The 18824-nt window shown below is 44.5% G+C and overlaps 1 long non-coding RNA gene across 2 annotated transcripts in view; it reads left to right on the top strand.

The window, feature by feature from the left end:
• Positions 1-40: 40 nt before the first annotated feature.
• The window catches only part of LOC126061578 (uncharacterized), a 31717-nt gene continuing 12933 nt past the window's right edge, over positions 41-18824 (top strand). The window contains exons 1-3 of one of the 2 annotated variants that reach the window (XR_007513837.1): positions 41-845; positions 6106-6172; positions 11774-15592. This is a non-coding gene — a long non-coding RNA (uncharacterized LOC126061578). Of the gene's footprint in view, positions 846-6105; positions 6173-11773; positions 15593-18824 lie in introns of those variants that run through there. The other variant, XR_007513836.1, reaches the window with a different exon arrangement.

Raw genomic sequence — 18824 nt, 5'->3', positions numbered from 1 at the left:
GCGTGGCCCCGCCCCCGCCGCCGCGCGCCTGGTGGCCGGCACGTGACAGCCGGGCGCCGGGCGCTTTCCCGCCGGCGGGGGCTGCTGGCCCGGGTCGGGCTGGCACCGAGGACCGGCCGGACGGGGAGCGCTGCGGACCGCGGGAAGCCGGTCTGGGAGGCGGGCCGCGCACATGCACTGCCCCGTCCGACGCGGCGCTGTCGGGTGCGTTTCTGGGTGCCACTGAGCCGAAGCAGGGCCTGCGCCCGGGCGGGCGGACAGGCGGGCGCGGAGGAGCTCGCCGTGGCCGGGAGCCCTGGTGGCGCAGTGGTTAAGAGCTGGCTGCTAACCAGAAGGTCGGCGGCTCGAAGCCACCAGCTGCTCTTTGGAAACCCTATGGGGCATTTCTACTCAGTCCTATAGGGTCGCTGTGAGTCTGAATCTACTGTACTGCAAAGGGTTTGAATTGGATTATTGGTTTTGGAACCGAGGGCGCAGGCTTTCATCTCAGCCCGCTGGGCGTGCATTTGCAGGCGCCTGAACACTGCTGGAAAAAGCCTGTCTGTCCATGCAGCCCTGTGTTTAATTCTGCGCGGTCCGAAACCCCCAGAAGGACGTGGAGGCAGTCGATGTCCACGTGGGCCTGAAGGAACCTCTCTGCAGGAAAGGGATCGACTTGTGCCACGGGAGGGGTGGATTTGCCAAAGCTTGACGCTGAATCTCCAAACCATTTGTTTCCTTTTGGCGGAACCACTTTGCCCCGATTTATTTAACTCGGGTGCCTACTGTCTGCCAGGTGCTGGGGCTACGGAAATAAAAGGTCATTTTTCCATCTGCAGGCAACTCAATTTAGTGGGAAAGGACTGGTAAGTGAGCAGACAACTACCAGTTTGGTAAGATTTAGGGCGGAGGCTCTGGAGTACAGAGAAGGAAGATGAGCGTCAGACAGGAAGTCCAGGAGGGCTTCCCAGAGGAAATGCCCCCCAGGTACACCTGGAAGGTGGAGAAGTAGCTGGAGAGGATGCCCCAGTGCTGGCTGGGAATCACCTGCTGAGGGAGGACCAGCTGGACCTTAGGGAGTGAGGTGGACGTGACCAAGGCCACGTCCTGTGAGCCTGGTGTGCCCTTCCAAGGAGTTTGGATTTTGTCCCCAAGGCAGTTAAGAGCCACTGAAATTGTAAGGGGGGTGGTTTCATGCATTGTGCTGTTTGTGAATAGGGTCGCAAGCCACTTAGAGAGGAGAGCAGAGAAGAAGCAAGAGCCAGGTCAGGGAGAGAGTGGCCCTAGTCCCAGGGGAAGATAAAGCTTGAGGTGGTGATAGTGGAGAAAGAGAGGCAAAGTCAGGTATTTAATAAGTGGAGTGGACATGGCTGGGACACAAGGACTGTACGGTAAGGTAAAGCATGAGGGGAGGGATGGAGGGCCCCTGCTTGATGGATGCCATAGACTTTGGGTGTTCTAGTCAGTTTAGGGAACATATGGGGAGGAAGGAGTGAGTTTGAGGAAAAGCAGAATTATGACCAACACTCATAGATGGCTTACCACGTTCCAGGGTCTGTGTGACATGTTACTCTTTTATTTCATTTAATCTCCACAACACACTTCTGCATCCGTAATGCCCTGTTTTATTGTTGAGAAACGGAGATCCAATTCAATAAACCAACATACCCAAGGCCACACAGCCGCGTGATTTCCGCCTGGGACTTGTGGCGTTTGAACTGCCCCCGGGACACATAACTGAGCATGTCTAGGAGGCAGTTGGGTAAACAAGTGTGGAGTCAGGAGAGATGGCTGAGTGAAATAAACAAGGGAGAAAAAGACTGGCAAAGTGAAAACCTGGAAGGGCAGGTATGTCATAAGAGGTAAGACGGAGTAAGAGGAGACAGAGAAAATACCTGGGAAGTGGTCAGACTGTCCAGTGCAGAAGGTAGGTGCCCAGCAAGATAAGTATTGGAAAGTGGCAGAGGGTTTCAGCATCTAGGATCTTGGAATATTGACAGGAGTGGTGAGACAGAAGGGGGCGGGGAAGTTTTATAGAAACTTGGCTATGAAGGCAAGTCATGAGGGTACCACGAAGAAGCTACAGGATGAAGCAAGAGCATTTGCTTGTTTCTTTTATGAGGGAAACAGACACTTAACTGTTGACTGAAGGAACACACAAAATAGACCCCAAACTTTCCTGTCCACCTAGCATCTATTTCATATCACTACCTTTTTATCAGTTCCCTGAACTACCACCATGGTTTCCAAACCAGTTTTGCTTCTATAAATTGTCATGCACAAGATGCAAGAGTGCATTAGAAAATGAAGATTTTAGCACATCTCGATCGTCCTACTCTTTGGCTTTTCTGGATACCCTTTGTCTACCACATTCTGTCCAAGATCCCCACTCCATGTTTCCAGCCCCGTTTCATCCTAGGCCCCTATCCAAATTTGCCAGTGCTGCTGTAACAGAAATATCACAAGTGGATGCCTTTAAAGAACAAGTATTTTTTCACACTTCAGGCTAGCAGTCAGAATTCGGGACACTGGCTATGGGGAAGATTGTCTCTGTTGGCTGTAGGGGAAGATCCTTGTCTTTTTCAGCTTCCGTAGCCCCCTGTGTTCCTTGGCTTCTTGGTGAGCTTCACCTGGCATCTGTCTTCCCCCTTCTGTGCTGGCCTCTGTCTAATCTGCTCTTTTTATATCCCAGAAGTGATTAGGATACAACCTATGCTGATGTGTCTTCATTAACAAAACAAAACTATTCTCAAATGGATTAAATCCACAGGTATAGGGGTTAGGATTCAACACACATTTCGGGGGAGGACACAGTTCAGTCCAGATAGCCCCCTTTCCCTGCCAGGGCACACCTCAAGTCCTGCCTTGCCATGCACACATCTAGGAATTGAGACGGCCAGGCCTTTTTCCTCCCTGCTCTTCGACATACACAGACCTGTTTATCATCAAGGTGATGTTCAAACATCGCAACCCTCGTTCACCAGTCATTTATTTAGCACAGACTTTGAGCCAGGCACTGTGCTAAAAAGTTTCCACACTCCCCTCCCTGCCAGACTCAACATTTCCTGCCTTATGCTTCTATGACCCTGGGTCTTAGGCTGGGTTCTTTAGAGAAGCAAAACCATGAAGCATATGTTTACACACATGTATATAGAGAGAGAGATTTATCTCAAGGAAATGGCTCATGTGGTTGTAGAGGCTGGCAAGTCTCAAGTCCATGGGTCAGGCATCAGGCTGGAGGCTTCTCCTGACATATAGCTGCAGGAGCTGACAAATCCCAAGATTAGCAGGTCAGGTGGCAGGCCACTGGCTCATGACTGTGGAGGCCAACAAATGCAAAGATCAACAGGCAATACAACAGGCTGCTAGCTCAAGATCCAGAGCAAGCAAGCTTGCAGGCCACACCCACAAGAAAATTCCCCTTTCAACTGATTGTTCACATTAAATCGCAAAATGGGGGATGATTACATCAGCTCACAAAGTGGAGGATGACTACATCATTAAAAAAAAAATAACTGCTAAACCACTAAGATTCATGGCCCAGCTGAGCTGACACACAACCTTAAGTGTCATTCACTGCTATATAGCCCTTCTTACCTTGTCTTGCTGTTGTCTGAAAAAAGGTCTGATTTACTCCAGTGTTGCCACCACCCTCTAGTTCTTTCTGTGAACATTGGTAGAACTTAAAAATGGACCCACGAAGCCTAATAGGAACCTCCCTGCCCCCACTCCCTAATTCATACAAGTAATCTTTCCTCCTCTATGTCAGAGAAGTGAATTTGGCTAAGGAAGGATGAGGAATGCCTGGCAGGCATGGCTAAGCACTCTACTACTAGGTGAAAGGTTGGTGGTTCGAGGCCACCAAGAGGAGCCTTACAAGAAAGGCCTGGCATTCTGCTTCCAAAAGGCCACGACCTTGTACGCCTTATGAAGCAGTTCTGCTCTGCACACAGGGTCACCATGAGTTAACACTGACTCAATGGCAACTGACAATGACGAAGAAAGGATGAAGTCGAGCTGGGGTGGGAAAAGGGAGGTTTGAGGGGGAGGTGAATTCAGTTTTGGTGAGTTGATTTTGGAGGTCAATGTTTTATAGCTACAGGATTCTATAATGGTTGTTGAATGAGAGAATGACAGTCCAAAGGGGCGTTTTCTGTTTACCTATTGTGGAGATTCGAATGCACAGGAAGAAGATTTAGCTTCTAAGATCCTTGTGTTGAGGCAGATGACTTAGATTTAGGAGATTCTTTCGTGGATAGGATTGTTTGGTTTTATGTTGACAGCATGTGGAAGGTCTTTTAAACAAGTTGTTTGGGGAGAATTTGTTATCAGCTGGACTTTGGGTGCTTCGGCAGCACTTTCTAGCATTTTCCTTTCTGAAGAAGGCACTGTCTGTCTGCCCTGGCTCATCTGGCAGCTATTTGTACAGCAACTGCTGGAGTTCCATCTCTCTCTGCAGGCAGATGAGTCAAATGTTCCAATAGGTAATTTTTGGCAAATGACAAAAATGTGAGGGCTGTCCTTTGTGAGCAGACCTTAAAGCAGTAGGAACATGTCATATTAAAAAAAAAAAATGGCTGGCAGTGAAGATTTTGATCAAAAAGCCTATAGAAGAATTCCGATCAAAAGGGGGAAAGTGTAGAACAGAACTTCAAATCTTCATGGAATCCAGACTTTCTGGATCTAGGAAAGCTAGCTGAGTCCCTGAAACTATTTCCCAGAGATAATCTTTAAACCTTAAACCAAACTATATCCCTGAAGTCTTCTTAAAATCGAACAATGTTTTAGCTTAACTAAGGTCACTATGAGCTGTAACCAACTTGATGCCCCCTAACAACAACAGTAAAGAATGTCTGCCTTGAGGAGGTCAGAAGCTGGCCGAATAGACACGAAAAGAGAGAGTGGAGGAAAGAAGTGTGCTGTCGCATTAGGGGGAGAGCAACTAGGAGTATATAGCAAGATGTATATAAATTTTTGTATGAGAGTGACTTGATTTGTAAACTTTCACTTAAAGCACAATAAAAATAAAAAAAAATGCTTTGAGCATTGTGCTCTTCTAAGATCTGTCTACACGGGATCAAACTGAAAACAGCAACTCAAAAGATTAGATAGGAAAACTTAGGGGGCAGTGAGTATATGTTAACAGGGAAGGAACAACTCAGAAAATGAGGGTGAGAGAAGTTGTACAACTTGAAGAATATTATCAATGTCAATGAATTGTACATGTAGGAATTGTTGAATTGGTGTATGTTCTGTGCATATTCTCAACAACAAAAATAAATTATTTTAAAAAAGATAGCTATAGCTAAAAAATAAGAGAACCATAAATAGATGCAACTGATAAAAATCAGCAATAGGTTTTATCCACTTGCAGTCTTGCTTTTTCTCAAAGTGCGTAGATTGAAAGATTCATTTGTTAATAATGTGGGTGTGAAAATGGAGTGTTCTGAAAAGCCATTTCAGACAAACTCGTTGTGTTATTTAAAAAGAGTAGATGAAATCAGTACTCAGAGGTGAGAAAGGATCGCATTCAGGAAGCAATATTCGGGTTAATTCTCTACTGTTCTCATGTGAACTGTTGCCCTTGAAATGGATGCTGGCTAAAGTCCAGAGGTGTAGAGAGTACAGAGAGAAACGTCCCACTCCTTGACAGCCCAAGAAAACATTTACAGATTTCAACAGAAAATGTGTTTCTTCTTTTCTAATGCTTTATCCCAAAGACTTTCTGGAGCACGTGTAAATTACATGAGACTTTGGATCCCCTTGGTGTACTTTCTTTTTCTCCTCTTTCTTCCTCCTGTGAGGCTCATCCCCTTTCTGAGGCTTCACTTGAGACCCCTGTGATCCCCCTTTGTCCCCATTTAGGGATCTGAACTTTCTCCTGGTTTAGAGCTGTAATTCCAACTGCCCACTGGAAAATTCTAGAAAATTCTACACTATGCCCCCTCAACCCTCAAGGGATCCCACTTGGCTCCTGTCAACCTCTGTCTTCATGTGCTTTATGGTGTTGGTGCCAAAATAGAGGTACAGACTATGAGGAAAACTGGAATCTCAAGAGCCCAATGATAGTTGGAGTGATGGGATTTTAGGGAATTCTCATTTTCTTAATTTTTCGGCATTTTTCAGACTCCCTACAGAAGGCATGTATGACCTTTACAATCAAAGAGTAAGCGCCTTAAAAAAAGAAATACAGGTAAGTGTGTAGCAAACCTGAAATGTTCTGGATTAATAATTTTAGCTATGATAATACCATTGAGCATATGAGTCATTAAAAGAGAAAAACAAGTTTTTTCTTGGCCGTTTCCAATAGGGGTCCAAGACTCTTTTTCCAACATTGGAAGTCTTAAAATCAAGTCTCACCTGAAGTGATACATAACCTTCCAAGACTGGGCTACTGCAATCTCACATTTGCCCGTTCATTCATTCATTCACAAATATTAACATCTACAGGTACTACGCTAGGTACTTAGGATACCATGGTAAGCAAAACAGACTAGTTCCTTCCTCGTGGAACTATCCCTCCAGAGTCCAGCATCTGGCCCCGATGGTAAATGATGTTGAGTGTTTTTCATGGGTTTATTGGCCATCTGTATACATTCTTTTGTAAAGTGTCTGTTCAAATCTCTTCACTATTTTTACAAATTGGGTCATTCGTCTTCTTATTGTGGAATTGTGAGTGTTCTTTATATGTTCTGGTCGGTCACAAGTCCTCTGTCAGATATCTCTCTTGTGAATATTTCTTCCCAGTCTGTGGCATGCCCTTACATTTTCTTTTGAAAAGCAGACATTATTACTTTTGTTGAGTATAATTTATCACTTTTTTTAATGGTTTGTGTTTTTCTATCATATCTAAGAATTTTTGCTTATCCCCAGGGCACAGAACTTTTCTCCTATATTTTCTTCTTGAATATAATTTAGTGTTTATGTTGGGTCTCCGATACGTTTTTTAGTTTATGTGTATGGTGTGAGGTAAGTGTTGAGCCCAATTCCCCTCCGCCCCCCGCCCCATAGGTATATCCAGTTGTTCCAGTACTCTTGGTTGAAGAAAACCATTATTTCCCCACTGAAGTACTTTGACCCCTTTGTTGAAAATTGATTGACCACGTATGTGCTGATCTGTTTCTGCACGCTGTTCTGTTCCATTCACCCACGTATCTGTCTTACATATAAATATCAGTCTTAGTTTCTCAAGCAATTCAACTAAGTCTTGAAATCAGTTCGTGTAAGTCCTCCAACATAGTTCTTTTTAAAAATTTTCACTATTCCAGGATCTTTTCATTCCTTTTTAAACTTTAAAATCAACTTGTTGATTTAAAAAAAAATAAGTGAAAACAAAAGCCTGCTGGAATTTTGACTGGGTTTGCATTGAATGTTTAGATCAATTTGGGGAAAATTCAGAGCTGTACTGAGTCTTCTAACCTGTGAATATGATATATTTTTTCATTTATTTAGGCCTTTAATTGTTCTCAGCAGTGTTTGCTGAGACCTCAACATGTCGTGTACATATTTTGTGTCTTTGTCATATATATTAAAAGAAAAAACCAGACCCGTTGCCATCAAGCTGATTCTGACTCATGGCGACCATATGGGACAGAGCAGAGCTGCCCCATAAGGTTTCCAAGGAATAGCTGGCGAGTTCCTAACCATTGCACCACGAGGGCTCCTTAGTTATCTAGTGCTGCTGTAACAGAAATACAATGAGTGGATAGCTTTAACAAAGAGGAATTTATTCTGTCACAGCCTAGGAGGCTAGAAGTCTGAATTCAGGGTGCCAGATCCAGGGGAAGGCTTTCTCTCTCTGTCCGTTCCGGAGAAAGGTCCTTGTTATCAGTCTTCTCCTGGTCTAGGAGCTTCTCAGTGCAGGGACCCCAGGTCCAAAGGACATGCTCTGCTTTCTTGGTGGTAGGATGTTCCCCTCCTCTCTGCTGGATTCTCTCTTTCATATCTCAAAAAGATTGACTCAGGATACAACCTAATCATGTAGATTGAGTCTTGCCTCGTTAACATAACTGCCTCATTAACATCATGTTGTTGTTGTTAAGTGGCCTCCAGTTGGTTCTGACTCATAGCGACCCTGTGTACAATGAAATGAAACACTGCCAGGTCTTGCGTTATCCTCACAATTGTTGTTATGCTTGAGCCCCTTATTGCAGCCACTGTCAGTTCATCTCGTTGAGGGTCTTCCTCTTTTTTGCTAACCCTCTACATTACCAAGCATGATGTCCTTCTCCAGGGACTGATCCCTCCTGATAACATGTCCAAAGTATGTGAGACTTTCATCTAAGGAGCATTCTAGCTGTAGTTCTTCCAAGACAAATTTGTTTGTTGTTTTGACAGTCCATGGTATATTCGATATTCTTCACCAACACCATAATTCAAAGGTGTCAACACTTCTTCAGCTTTCACATGCATATCAGGCAACTGAATACACCATGGCTTGAGTCAAGTGCACCTTGTTCTTCAAGGTGACATCTTTGCTTTTTAACACTTTAAAGAGGTCTTTTGCATCAGATTTGCCCAAAACAATTTGTCATTTGATTTCTTGACTGCGGCTTCCACAGGCATTTACTGTGGATTCAAGTAAAATGAAATTCTTGACAACTTCAGTCTTTTCTCCATTTATTGTAATGCTCTTATTGGTCCAGTTGTGAGGATTTTTGTTTTTTTTTTTATGTTGGGTTGTAATCCAAACTGAAAGCTCTGGTCTTTAATCTTCATCAGTAAGTGCTTCAAATTCTCTTCACATTCAGCAAGCAAGGTTGTGTCATCTGCGTAGTGCAGGTTGTTAGTGAGTCCTCCTCCAATCCTGATGCTGTGTACTTCATATAGTCCAGCTTCTTGGATTATTTGCTAAGCCTACAGATTGAATAAGTATGGTTAAAGGCTACAACCCTGATGTACACCTTTCCTGAACAACTGACTGCCTCTTGGTCTATGTACAGGTTACTCGATAGCACAAGTAAGTGTTCTGGAATTCCCATTCTTCGCAATGTTATGCATAATTTGTTATGATCCACACAGTCAAATGCCTTTGCATAGCTAATAAAACACAGGTAAACATCCTTCTGGTATTCTCTGCTTTCAGCCAGGACCATCTGACATCAGCAATGATATCCCTGGTTCCACGTCCTCTTCTGAATTTGGCTTGAATTTCTGGCAGTTCCCTGTTGATGTGCTGCTGCAGCTGCTTTTGAATGATCTTCAGCAAAATTTTACTTGTGTGTGATATTAATGATATTGTTTGATAATTTCCACGTCCTGTTGAATCACCTTTCTTTGGAATAGGCATAAATACGGATCTCTTCCAGTTGGTTGGCCAGGTAGCCATCTTCCGAATTTCTTGGCATAGACAAGTGAGCGCTTCCAGCGCTGCATCCATTTGTTGAAACATCCCAGTTGGCATTCCATCAATTCCTGAAGTCTTGTTTTTCAGCAATGCCTTCAGGGCAGCTTGAACTTCTTCCTTCAGTACCATCAGTTCCTGATCATATGCTACTTCCTGAAATGGTTGAACATAAATCAGTTCTTTTTGGCTACAGTGACTCCGTATATTCCTTCCATCTTCTTTTGATGCTTCCTGCATCGTTCAGTATTTTCCTCGTAGAATCCTTCAGTATTGCAACTCGAGACTTGAATTTTTTCTTCAGTTCTTTCAGCTTGAGAAATGCCAAGCGTGTTCTTCCCTTTTGGTTTTCTATCTCCAGCTCTTTGCTCATGCCATTATAATACTTTACTTTGTCTTCTCAGGAAACCCTGGTGGCATAGTGGTTAAGTGCTACGGCTGCTAACCAGAGGGTCGGCAGTTCGAATCTGCCAGGCGCTCCTTGGAAACTCTATGGGGCAGTTCTACTCTGTCCTATAGGGTCACTATGAGTCGGAATCGACTCGACGGCACTGGGTTTTGGGTTTGTCTTCTCTAGCTGTCCTTTGAAATCTTCTGTTCAGCTCTTTTACTTCATTTTTTCCTTCTGCTTTAGCTGCTCAACATTCAAGAGCAAGTTTCAGAGTCTCTTCTAACATACATTTTGGTCTTTTCTTTATTGATCTCTTGCTTTCTTCATGTATGATGTCCTTGATGTCATTCCACAACTTGTCTTTGATTATTGATGTTCAACACATCAAATCTATTCTTGAGATCGTCTCTAAATTCAGGGGGGATATACTCAAGGTTGTACTTTCGCTCTTGTGGACTTTTTCTAATTTTCTTCAGTTTCAACTTGAACTTGCATGTAAGCAATTGATAGTCTATTCTGCAGTTAGGGCCTGGCCTTGTTCTTACTGATGATATTGAGGTTTTCCATTGTCTCTTTCCACAGATGTAGTTGACTTGATTCCTGTGTATTCCGTCTGGTGAGGTCCATGTGTATAGCCACTGTTTATGTTGTTGAAAAAAGATATTTACAATGAAGTTGCTGGTCTTGCAAAATTCTATCATGTGATCTCCGACATCGTTTCTAATACTGAGGCCACGTTTTCCAACTATCAATCCTTCTTCTTTGTTACCAACTTTCACATTCCAATCACCAGTAATTATCAATTCATCCTGATTGCGTGTTCAATCAATTTCAGACTGCAGAAGTTGGTAAAAATCTTCAATTTCTTCATCTTTGGCCTTATCGGTTTGTGCATAAATTTGAATAATAGTCGTATTATCTGTTCTTCCTTGTAGGTGCATGGGTATTTTTTTTTTTATTGCTGACAGCATTATATTTCAGGATAGATCTTGAAATGTTCTTTTTGATGATGAATGCAACACCATTCCTCTTCAAGTTGTCATTCCTGGCATAGCAGACAACTTTAGCTTGGCAATTTTAGAGAAAAATGAATTCTGTTGAGTATTTCGATTGACGGGGCAGTTCTACTCTGTCCCATAGGGTCGCCATGAGTCGGAATTGACTCAACGGCAGTGGGTTTGGATTTTGATTGAGAGTTCTCATGCCCACTTGAAATTCATGACCATGAGTCTCAAGTGGGCCCATCACGAAATCCAGCCATCCTCAGTCAGTCTTCCTCTCTCCTAGAGAACAATTTTATGGCTTTTTCTCTCTCCTCTAACTTCTAACATGCTCCCAGTTCTCACTTTCAAATGATGACTTTCACTTCACTGAGAGTGTGGAAACACTGACAGTAGAACTTCCTCAGACTCCCACACCACACCCCTAGGCTTACCAGCCTCTGTATGTAGAGACTCCATTTTGACTCCTGTGTCTCTAAGTGGACTGTATGTGCTCATTTCTAAGGGTTTATCCCCTACTTGTACACAAGATCCCAGCCTTTCTTGGTTTCTCAATGTCTTCCCCTTGTCTATTACATCATCAGTTTTCTGTCTTTTCTAAGGGTTTATTCCTCTCCTTGTACACCAGCTCCCAGCCTTTCTTGCCTACTCAGTGTCTCCCCTTGGCTATTACATCATCAGTTTTCTCTCTTTACTGGATCACGTGCATTATATGAAGCTTTTACTTCCCCCTTCTTGAAACGTTGCTCTATTGCACTCACTGCTCCTACCAAGTTGTTGTTGTTAGTTGCTGTTGAGTCAGCTCTGACTCACAGAGACTTTATGTATAACAGAACAAAGTGTTGCCTATCCCTGTGCCATCTTCATGATCCTTGGTATGTGTGAGTCCGTTTTTGTGGCTATGGTGTCAATCCATGTCATTGAGGGTTTCCCTTGTTTTTTGCTGACCCTCCACTTTAGCAACCATAATGTCCTTTTCCAGCAATTAGTCTTTGCTGATGATGTGTCCAAAGTAAGTGAGCCAGAGTCCAAAGTAAGCAAACTGCTTTTTGCACACAGGAACCCAGCCCAAAGCCTCATCCAGATGTGTCCAGATTGAAGCCCTGGATCTCTACCTGATGCACAACCTTTCCATCAAGACAGATGTGCTTCCTCACTGTCTGATGCCATGTAGCTAAAAGATAAATTGTTCATCCCAATACTCCCAACATAAACCAATGGAAAAGGAACTGAATAAGTGCATTTAAAACTCTTATTTGGGAAGGGGAAAGAGGGAAATACCCAGGAATCACTGGTCCAGAAAACGTATCAAATCTGCTGGACAGGGATAGTGATGGCTCCCTGCACTTGCATGGTGTAATTCCTGTGTTTAGTTCACCTGGAAACCCCTAGTTCTGCTCCTTGGGAGATTCTACCTGCTCCGCTCATGTACCAGGAAGTTCTCCCTGCTCTGCTGTCCTTCCTCCGTGGACCTATTAGGAAGGATACTCCTACCGTGAATACACAACTTCCGCACTCATCTTTCTGTTCATGCCATTTCGAGGTGTAAGGATTGCCTTGAGGCAGTGGTATTAGCTTCCTATGGCTGCTGTACCAAATTACTACAAACTGGGTGTCTTAAAACAACCGAAATTTATTCTCTCACAGTTCTGGACCTAGAAGTCCAAATTCAAGATGTCGGGAGGGCTGTGTTCCCTCTGGGATTCTAGGGAATGATCAGTTCCAGGCCTCTCTCCTAGCTTTTGGTGGCTTCTAGCAATCCTGGGCTTTCCTTGGCTTAGAGACATGTGGCTCCAATCTCCACCTCCATCTTCACATGGCATTCTCCCCTGTTTGCCTGTGTCTAAATTTCACTCTTTATAAAGACACCAGTCATTATATTGGGGCCCCCCCATCCAGCATGACCTCATTTTAACTTGCTGACATCTGCAAAGATCGTATTTCCAAATAAGGGCATATTCACAGGTATTAGGACGTGAGCAAATCTTTTTTGGAGACACAGCTCAACACTGTACACAGTTGTTCTCAAACTTTGCTGCATATAAAATTAAAAACGTGACACCTTCAGGCCCATTAAATCAGAATCTAAGGGATTCAGGATCAGCAATATTTAAAACTTCCAGGGCGATTCCAATGTGAAGTCAAGGTTGAGAATCACTACTTCAAAGGTTGGGTAGTCACAGACTGGTCCTGGCTGGGTTCATGGTGTTTTTTTTCTTTTTTCCATCAAAATATTACCTGGAGGACTGAGGCTCCTTCTGTCTTTTTTTCTGCTTGGCTTTTCTTAGCGTTGGCTTTTTTACTTTTCCTTGTCACTTCCTGGTTGTAAGATGATTGCCACAGCTCCAGTCATCACATCTGTTTCAAGGCATGAATCACCCAATAGGGTGGCCCTTGCTGAATCTTTTCCTTATACAAAAAAAGCAAGCTTTCTAGAAATTTCTCCACATGGTTCTCCTTACCTCTTATTGGCCAGAGCTGAGGCATATGCTCAGACTTAAACCAGTGAGGGACAAAAAGGATTTTCTGTTTAAGAGAAATCAGAATTCACCCTTTAGGGATAGGATACGGGTGACTTTCCTTCAGATCAAGGGGTCCTTGCCCTACCATATGAAGGAATCTAATTCTATTAGCAAGGAATAAGGGAGGGGGAGGGAGCTAAGGTGTTGCTGTTGAGTAGGCAATAAAGACTGACTGCCATACAGGGACACCCTGTGTGTGTGTGCGTGACTATATAAGCATGCAGAAACTGTGGAAGGGTTTATACGCAGTTGTGAACATGTGAAGGAGCCCTGGTGTCACAGTGGTTAAAGCAATCAGCTGCCAACCAAAAGGTTGATGGTTTGAACCCACCAGCGGCCCAGTGGGAGAAAGATGTGGCAGTCTGCTTCTGTATAGATGACAGCCTTGGGAACCCTATAGGACAAGTCTACTCTATCCTGTGGGGTCACTAGGAGTTGGAATTGATTCGATGGCAACAGGTTTTTTTTTTCCTTTGGTGATCATGTGGTACATTGCAGTGGGTGAAAGCAGGAAGGGAGGCAAGCAAAAATGGGAGAAAAAAAGGTCCCCTGGTGGTGCAGGTGTTAAGCATTTAGCTGCTAACCAAAAGGTCAGCAGTTCAAATTCACCAGCCACTCCTTGGAAACCCTCTGGGGCAGTTCTACCCCGTCCTATAGAGTCGCGATGAGTTGGAATCGACTCGACGGCAATGGGTTTGGATTTTGGTTTGGGGTAGAAATATGTAGATCACATTTATGCATTTATGTAAAATTTTGTATGTACGTGACTACATCCATAAATATATTAGAAGATTAAAAAGCAACTCTGAACTCCACCCCAAATAAAGCATTTTTCTGGCAGCATGAACTGTCAGCACCATGACTGAGCACCTGCATTCAAGCAAAATTTAAGCCATTCAATAAGAGCAACATGAGCCACATGTGAGGAGCCACATGGATGGCCTGTTGTCCACACATTACGATCACACGTCACCCAGCCGACAGCCACCGGCCCTCACTTCTCGTAGAATTATCTAACAATTCCAACACCTTGAATCTTTGGGTTTTTTTAGATCCAAAGACATTGAAAGTAGCAAAATAAGGAGGGAGACTGTCAGAGAGCATCAAACTGGGGGCCACAAGAGGTGACTGCTGGTGGCTGAGTGTGAGGGGTGAGACAAAAAAAATCCATAGAAAACAGACGCAAGAACCCACAAGGGCAAAGCTGTCAGGGTCATTCAGTTTAAAGGAAACTGGTTCTAGGCAACTTTACAACCTGTGGTGGCATCAGTCACAATGGCTGGTGGAAACTCAGACCTGACTCAACAAGCAACGTTAGAGTTGGGCCACTTTCTGTACTCAAGAAAGCAGAGCAGAGCACTGTAGAATGGAGAGCCATGTCTCTGCCTCTTTCAGAAATGTCCAGTTCGTTCTTGTGACTTCCAAGGCTCAGCACCTGGCCCTGAGCAGAAGTGCAGGTCTCAGTTTGCGACTGGACATCCCTCCTGAGTGCCCACAGACACTGCAAGCTCAACACATTTGAAACTCTTCCCGTCTCATTTTTTATCAAGATGCCAATTGGATATCGGTAACCAAAGTGATTGTAAGGCAAACCCACGCATAAAGATTTTCAAAGGAAATGTCCAAGAAAGCATTCCGCAAGTCTTAGACCTTCTTCTTCACATTCAGAGCACAAAGAGCGAGGATTTGGGGTGAGGATATGGGTGAAGAGACGTGTCTGGAGAAAGCGGTTGCCTGTGCCAGGCCTCTATCTCTCCTCCGTTTTGAGGCTGAAGGGAGGGGTGGAGGAATACTACCTCCTATCCCTGGGTGGTAAAAACAGTTAAAATGTTCACCTGCTAACAGAAAGGTTGGAGATTCCAGTCCACCCAGAGGTGCCTTTAAAGAAAGGCCTGGCAATCTATTTCCAAAAACTCAGTTACTGAAAACCCTATGAAGCACAGTTCTACTCTGACCCACGTGGGGTCACCATGAGTCAGAGTTGACTCGATGGCAAGTAGTTAACCCAGGGATTAGCACACTAGGCCTGAAGGCCAAATAAGGTCAACACCTGTTTTTGTAAATAAAATTTTATTGGGGCGAAACCATGCTCATTTGTTTATGTGTTGTCTGTGCTATGGCTGCTTTCAAGAGACAACGGCAGAATCAAGTATTTGAAACAGTTCATTTGGCCCCAAACCAAAAACCAACCAAACCCATTGCCCTAGAGTCAATTCTGACTCATAGCGACCCTACAGGACAAAGTAGAACTGCCCCATAGGGCTTCCAAGGAGTGGCTGGTGTGCTTGGACTGGCGACCTTTTGGTTAGCAGCCGAGCTCTTAACCACTGTGCCACAAAGGATAAAATATTTACCATCTGACCTTTTTCAGAAAAAGTTTGCTGACTTCTATATCAACCAAAAGATCGACAGTTCAAATCCACTCAGAGGTGTCTCAGAAATAAGGCCTGGCGGTCTGCTTCTGAGAGGTCACAGTCTTGAATACCCAGTGGGGCAGTTCTGCTCCGCACAGAAGGGGCCGACATGAGCTGGCGGTGACTTGACAACAACTGACAACAACATTCTGACCCCATGCCCCATGAGGAAGACTGGGGGCTCGCGGGGAGAGTTTTGCAATGTGTTCCCTGTAGGACTCGTGCCTAAACCACAGCGAAAGCAGCTAAGGCAAACCACGGGCTGGGGTCTGACTTCTCCTGGGAAATCCAGAGCGTGAGAGACAGGCTGAATGTCTGCTTTTGTGGCTGTGATGTCAGGATCTAGGGTGTTAGGGAAAGTGATAACGAGGGCTTCCCGAGGGCCACTCAGGGTGGTCATTATCTCAGTTACCTAGTGCTGCTGTGATAGAAGTACCACAAGTGGGTGGCTTTAACAAACAGGACTTTATTTTTCAAAGTTTAGGAGGCTAGATCCATGGAAGCAGCAGTCAAGAAATCAAAAGACGCATTGCATTGGGCAAATCTGCCACAAAAGACCTCTTTAAAGTGTTGAAAAACAAAGCGGTCACCTTGAGGACTAAGGTGCTCCTGACCCAAGCCACGGTATCTTCAATCGCCTCGTATGCATGGGAAAGCTGGACAATGAATAAGGAAAACCAAAGAGGAACTGATGCTTTTGAATGATGATGTTGGCGAAGAATATTGAATATACCATGGACTACCAGTTGAATGAACAAATCTGTCTCGGAAGAAGTACAGTCAGAATGCTCCTTATAAGCAAGGATGGCAAGACTTCATCTCACGTACTTTGGACACGTTATCAGGAGGGACCAGTCCCTAAAGAAGGACATCGTGCTTGGTAGAGTAGAGGGTTAGTGAAAAAGAGGAAGACTCTCAATGAGATGGATTGACACAGTGGCTGCAACAATGGGCTCAAGCATAGCAACGATTGTGAGGATGGTGCAGGACTAGGCAGTGTTTCCTTTGTGCATAGGGTCGCTATGAGCTGTAACTGACTCAACGGCACCTAACAACAACAGCAACTAGGCCGTCTAGAGACCTCTGCAGAAATAGGCTGGAGTTGAACACTGCATGCTCAAGAATGAGAGAAGAAACTGCCAGAGACCATCTAGAATATGTGCATCCTTTGTGGTTCAAGGAGTTGTGGGAGAAAATGATCCAGCAAAGAACTCTAAAGAGCCCACTAAAGCATCTGGAGAGAGCCACCTCTCACCGTCTGCCATCCCTGAGACTCAGCATGAAGCCACCAGCCAAGCCACAGATGACCTAGACCCTACATCTCCTCAGCCTCTCACCCCTGCCTCACCCTGATGGGACTGCACCAGCCGCTAGCAAGTTGGGGAGGATGGGAGTAGAGAGAGCAGAGGGGTAAGAGGATCACAGCCCTCTTGCCCACTGCAGGCTCCCAGGCACAAAGCCCAAAGCTGGGGAGTGCAGAAGTTTAATGCTGTCACGTTTGGGGTTCTGACATTCCTGACTACTGCACTGAGACTATTTGTGACCTAATGCGACTCACGACTGCCGATTCCCCAGGAGTGAGTAGAAAAGCTGGGACCTGCTAGAGTTTTATCCAGCATCGTGAAAAGACTACCTGCATGGAAGACACCTTCAAGGAGTGATGGGAGACACACGGAGCTAAAGTTTTGCTTGTGGCATGATTCATGCTTGTTCAATATACTGAATATCATTAATACAGTCTTGTACTGCATAAAGAACACTCAGGCAACTTCTGACTGCAAATATGTCTGTGGTCTCATAAGGTTATAATAGAGTTCAGAAATCCCAATTGAAGAACAGGACATGGCCAACATAAATGGACGTAGTGAAAGCAGCAGCTTCCTGCACGCAACACGTGTATCTCATGTCTCTTGTATACAAAACATTTGCGCTGCCAGGCTTATAGTGATACACTACATACATAACCTGTAATACATATGCCTTGATAGTCATAATAAGCGCCTATGTTACTGGCTTATGTATATACTCTACTGTGCTTTCCATTGCTATTTTAATGTGAACTTTCCCTACTTACAAATAAAAAGTTTACGGTATAACAGCGTTTGCTTAGATCCGTAGGCAGCGGTATCTAATCTTGTGTATTGCGTGTCTCTTGAGTGTGTAGCGTTATCTCTCTGTTTAATTTCCTTTTGAAAATATTACCATGAAATGTATCATGGCTCCCAAATGCTGCAAGACCAGTACTAGTGACAGCAGCAGCGGCAGCAAGAGGCAAAGGAGAAGTGTAGATTTGGAAGCAAAACAAAAGGTTATTAAACAACACGAAGGTAGGAAGTCAGCAAATGCTGTTGCTCACGATTCAGGCATGTCGCACTCGACAATAATCTTCCAAAGATCTAGGTATTTCCGTTTCCCTAGCACACACGTGGAGCCCCGGTTAGAGCTCGGCTGTTAACCAAAATGTTGGCAGTTCCCACCCACCAGCCATTCCTTGGAAACCCAACAGGGCAGTTCTACTCTGTCTTATAGGGTCGCTAGGAGTCGGGATCAGCTCCATGGCAACAGGTTTGGTTTCTGGGTTAGTAGACACTTACCCTGTGTCTTAGTTATCTGGTGCTGCTGTAACAGGAATACCACAAGTGGATGCCTTCAACAAACAGCGATTTATTTTCTCACAGCCTGGTAGGCTAGAAGTCCAAATTCAGGGTGCCAGGCATCAGGGGAAGCCTTTCTCTTTCTGCCGGCTCTGGAGGAAGGTTCTTGTCATCCATCTTCCCAGATCTAGGAGCTTCCTCAGTGCAGGGACCCTGGGTCCGAAGGACACGGTATGCTCCAGGTGCTTCTTCTCAGTGGGTTGAGGTCTCCATGTCTCTCTGCTGGCTTCTCTCTTATATATCTCAAAAGAGATTGGCTCAAGACACAAGCCAATCTTGCAGATTGAGCCCTACCTCATTAACATAACTGCTGCTAATCCCACCTCATTAACATCATAGAGGCAGAATTTATAACACATAGGAAAATCACAGCAGATGGCAAAATGGTGGACAATCACACAATATTGGGAATCACAGCCTAGCCAGATTGATATACATATATTTGGGGGACACAATTCAATCCATGACACCCTGGTTAAATGTGGTAGCAGTTCTGGGGGACAATCAGGGTGAAGACTTA

The sequence above is a fragment of the Elephas maximus genome, chromosome 18 (assembly GCF_024166365.1).
Source record: "Elephas maximus indicus isolate mEleMax1 chromosome 18, mEleMax1 primary haplotype, whole genome shotgun sequence".
NCBI lineage: Eukaryota > Metazoa > Chordata > Mammalia > Proboscidea > Elephantidae > Elephas > Elephas maximus.
Note: the sequence above shows the minus strand (reverse complement) of the source record. Positions and strands in the feature narration are given on the sequence as shown.